This window comes from Arvicanthis niloticus, chromosome 27 (assembly GCF_011762505.2).
Source record: "Arvicanthis niloticus isolate mArvNil1 chromosome 27, mArvNil1.pat.X, whole genome shotgun sequence".
NCBI classification, from domain to species: domain Eukaryota; kingdom Metazoa; phylum Chordata; class Mammalia; order Rodentia; family Muridae; genus Arvicanthis; species Arvicanthis niloticus.
The window spans coordinates 28,740,045-28,745,269 of NC_133435.1; positions in this window are offsets into that span (position 1 = coordinate 28,740,045).

The following is a 5,225-nucleotide window of genomic DNA, read 5'->3' on the forward strand; positions in this document are numbered from 1 at the left end:
AGCCTTCTGCCGATTCAAAGACCAGAAATGCAAGCTGTAGCTGCCTCCAATCTCCTGGGATGAGGAATGAATTAGAGGCACTGCCCGGGGCATAAGCCGGAGGCAAGGACGGGGCTGAGGGATTCAAGGTCTTTCTTATTCTTATCCCAGAACGCTACCCTTTGTATAGGTGGCTGCTTCCTGCCCCAGGCTCTCTTCCTCTCCTTGCGTTAGGTCTTCCTCAGAGCTGCTAAGGTTTATGGAAGCAGGCTCCTTAATGGGGTACAGGGGGGTCCCCCGAACTCCACTCTCTCTTCACCAGCCGGTGAAGGGTCCTTAACCTTAATAGGCCCTGCAGTGGCCCCTGTTCCTCTTGAGTACTCTTTCCTATGACCAGGCTCCTTGGCCTGCCTCTGTTGTCCAGGATTTCTTGCCTGCTTCTCCTTTCCAGGCTCTCTGATAGCCTGGAGCAGACCTCTCCTGAAACCTCTTGACTTGCCCTACTAGCTGTGCTGCGGGCTGGATCCTCACAACACAAATAAGCTAAAAGCGAAAACAACACGAGCAAGAGGCCAACTACTGCAGTGGCGGCAATGGGTGAATATCTGCTTGCAACGAAGGCTTCCACCCCAAGCATACCTCCCAGAGACGTACCTCGATCCTGTAGTCTTTTAACCCACCCCAAAACTTGGGGGGGTCTTCCGCGGCGCCTTGAAATTCCCGGGTTTTCAGCACCAGATGTTCTGAGCCCCTCCGTGTCCCCTTTCGCCCGTGGAAGAGAGACACGTGAGGCAGTATTCGGGTGGTTACCACAGACGAGGCTTTACTTGTAACAGCAGAAGCGGAAAGGCGGAAAGACAGGAAGAGGCTCTGCTTAAATACACCCTAGAGTGACGTATTCACTTCTGATTGGCTGTTCACTCATTACCCATAATACACCCTGGGATGGGCAGTGACTTTTGGCACGCTTTTGCCTTTTTGCACCTGCGAAGTTAGTTGTTTACTAGTGGGAGCACAGGATGCCTGCGCCATCTTGTAATGGCGAATGCTGACACTCTCACTGCGGCTCCCAACAATTCTCATGTCACGAGTAGCCATTCCACAGAAGAAAGTCCTGTGTCTTCTGTGTTTGAAAGCCAGATTGACCTTGAAAGCCAAGAGACCATGAAGACCATGGGAACTGTTGGCTAGCAGACTCTGTCATTTTAAAAAAATAATATATAACCGGTAGATTATTGTTTACTCTTTCTCAAACTTCTGACTACATTGACAGCTAAGCTTTCACAGATGTAATCTGTTACCTCATTACCTAAACTCAGTTGCCATCAATTAAATGCTTCATATTTCTTCTTCTTGCTATGCCACTGTCCTAATATTATCAGAGTTTCTATAAACTTGCCTACCTTTAATAAAACAGTCCACTATATGATCCAGCAAAGGTTCATCTTAAAGACTGCTCATGTTATTAACTCATGCTGTTATCTCTTTCGTAAACTTACAAGCTACAGGAAACTCACTCAGATCTACCTCTCATGGACCAAATAGATGCCATCCGGATAAGTATATCTGCCTAAAGTTCCCACTTAATACCTATTCCAAAGGGTGGGATCCCTCTGGGTTTCAAATGTACAACTTAGAAAAAAATTTTCTTTCTCCCAAATGTACTTAACCTTATTCCCTACATCTTGTTAGGTCCAGGCACATCCAGAATAGCTCCAGAGAAGCAACCTCCAGATGCTCCATCTCCTGTCACACACACACAGCTGCTTCTACTGGACCTGTTCCTTCTGACCTATCCTCAGATGGCTCCATAGACCCTGGACATCAGGAAACAGCCAACTCTTCTAAGACCGGACAAGCATCCCCCATACCTGTTCTTCTAGGTTCCCCCTAGAGACATGGCCCCCCCAATGCCAGCAGGAAGTAGCCAGATATCACAACGTCCCTATTCCTGCTTCACCATCACTTCTTTCTAGTTTTTCTTTTTAATTAAACCAAAACAGGAGAATGTTAGTATTCTGTCTAAACTCCACCTCCACAGTTACCTGATAATAGCCAGGTGTGCTTCTCCCCACAGTTACCTGGCAACAGCCAAATAGGCCTGGCCCACCATAAAAGGGGCTGCTTGCCCCCTCCTCTCTCTCTTGATCTCTTGCTCCCTTTATCCCTCTGTCCCCTTGCCCCTTCCCTTTCTCCCCTCTCCCTGTGCTCATGGCCGGCCTCTACTTCTCTGTCTCTGTCTCTGTCCCTGTCTCTGTCTCTGTCTCTCTCTCTCTCTCTCTCTCTCTCTCTCTCTCTGCCTCTACTACCCTCCTGGCTCCCCTCCCCATGCCCTGAATAAACTCTATTCTATACTATACCAGTGTGTGACTGGTCCCTCAGGGGAAAGAGATGCCCCTCTTCATGGGCCTGCTGAGGCATCCCCTTCCCATACCTCTCCACACACCCACAGAACTTATTCTCTTTATCTCTTTATCTTTTTATGAACATATCATTCGAGCAACAGCTGTGTCATAAAACACAGGAGGAGGCCACAGGGCAGAATGTTTAAAAACCAGAAAACTTCTGTGTCTAAATCCAGCTAAAGCTATTGGGGGGTGGGGGTGGGGGTAGGGGGGTGTCTGAGACTGTTACACAATGACAGGGTCAAGGGAAATCTCATCCCATAAAACTCCCTGCCTTAGGCCCTAGAGTTAATTGTCAGACTGTCAGAACGAAATCATAGCACTTGTGCACAGGCTCAGGGAAGTGGCAAAGCCTTCCCTCCTGGTCTGAAAACAAATGTGGATAGTGTGTAAGGAAAAGGCCCACACTGATTTTTCTCATCCCACCCCATACATACACAGTGATAGCCTCTACAGAAACTAGCTAAACCTGCCTTCCTTTTCTTATGCATGCAATGGCACCACCTCCTTGCCCACCTGTTTCTGATAAGCACGCCAAGTTTCTTCAGCTGTGGCAGCTTCTCCCAGGTCTCCTGTGTGTCTGTATGTTTGTCTTTTCTTCATTCCTTCACCTCCCCAGTCAGGTCAGTTGCTGGAGCTGTGTTGGATGCCACCCTACCTTTGTACATTCAGGCGGCTGCAGCACCCACAGTTTCTCAGATTCATGACAAGGCCCAGGACAGTTGTTTAAAATAATTCACTGGGCTGGAGAGATTGCTCAGTAGTTAACAGCACTTGCTGCTCTGCAGGAGGGCTGTTCTGTTCCCAGAACCCGCACACTGGCTCACAAACATCTGTAATTCTAGTCGGGGGGATCTAACATCCTCTTCTGGCTTCTGTGAGCACCAGGTATACACACGTGCATACATACAGACTTATAGGTAGACAAAACACCAATATACATAAACAAACAAATGTTCATTGCTTTGTTTCTGGGCTAAACCGCCACCCACTAGGCTGCAAACATCACGATTAGAATACTTGCATATGGAAGGAATAATCCCCTAATAGCACACTAACCCCCTCACGAGCACTCTTGATCTAACTATCCTTAGGACTTGTCCAGATATGATTATAGATTTCTTTTGATTTGGACTCTAACATGGTGACCTTGGATGAAATTAGTCTAGGAAACTGCTTAGGTTAAGCAGAATAATAACACCTTGATTCATCTGTTAGTATAAGACTAATTACCATCTTACAGCTGTGCTTTCCTTTCTTTGTTTAGAATTAAGAGTTGCCTGGGGGCGGTGGTTGCACATGCCTTTAAGTCCCAACACTCCTGAGGCAGAGTCAGCTGGATCTGAAAGGGTTAAAAATTTTCAAAAACTCCTAACAGGCAAGCAGAACCAAGAGTACAGGTCAGCTTGGTTGTGAGCTCTGTGTTTCAGGAACTTGGCTGACCACAAGATAGATGGCTGATTATGTATAGGCTCTTAGAGAATAGCCTGTTCCTTGTACTCTGTCACAAACTGAATAATGGGCTTGGACTTTCCACAGGTGCTCTCCAATAGCCCTCCTTTACTCCCCCTGGGTTGTGGTTCCCCCCCACCCCCAGTTGTGGTTTGGGGCTTTAAATTCTCTCTGTCTCCAAAGCCCCGGGGTCGGACCGAACTGCCCCTGCGTGGGTCTTGGGTCTTGACCTCAGTATACTGATTAAAATATACCTCTTGCTGATTGCATCAAGTTCGGTGTCTTGTGGGTTACTGGGGTGGCCTCGAATTCCAGAGACTTGGGTGAGGTCCTCTATTCGTGGGGGCCTTACAGATCTCTGAGTTCAAGGCCAGCCTGGTCTACAGACTGAGTTCCAGGATTGCCAAGGCTATACAGAGAAACCTGTCTCAAAAAAACAAAAACAGCCAGGCAGTGGTGGCTCACACCTTTAATCCCAGCACTTGGGAAGCAGAGGCAGGCGGATTTCAGAGTCCAGCCTGGTTTACAGAGTGGGTTCCAGGACAGCCAGAGAGGGCTACATAGAGAAACCCTGTCTCTAAAAAACTCCCCAAACAAAAACAAAACAAACAAGCCACCAACAAAAACCAATCTACCCCCTGCCACACACATGCTCTTTGCCATTCTCTAAGTCAGTGGTTTTAGGCATATTCCTCATGGATTTTTCTTCTAACTTTAGTACAGCCTAAAATAAAGTGATTCTTATTTCTGACAATGTTTTTGTTTTAGTTATGAGTGTGCATCTGTGTGTGGGTATGTGTGCTGTGAGCACAGGTACCTGCTGAGGGCACACATTTCTCAACATGCCTGCCTCCTCTTCCCTGAGTATTCCGGTTGCAGGCATGAGCCAACACACTCAGTTTATGGAGCACTGGGGAAGAAACCTAGGGTCTTCTACAAGATAGGCCACCTGAACCAGTTCCCAGGCCCCCGCTTAATTTCTGTTGTTTTTCTTGAGACAGCATAAGCCTCAGGCTTGCCCCAAACATATACTACTACTGCCTCAGCTTCCTGAGTACAGGGTTTCCATTTGGGCTATCATAAGAACGCTGAGCTAGGTGAGGAGATCTGGGAGGATTAGAGGAGGAAAAAACATGATCAAATATATTGTATAAAAACTGTTTTCAATGGAAAAGAATGTTGAGATAATGAAACCTGCTAGAGTATGTGGAAGAAAATCACAGACAACTTTTAAAATTTCAGATTGCATCACGAGTTTGGTGATAGTAGTAGCGGTTGCCCAACGGCAGGGGCCGATAGAGTGCAGAGTCCTACAAAGCGTTGCAGCCGGGAGGCTAAGTTTGATCCTCTGATAATTCCGTAGCTCGGTTCGGCTAGCGGAGTGTCCCA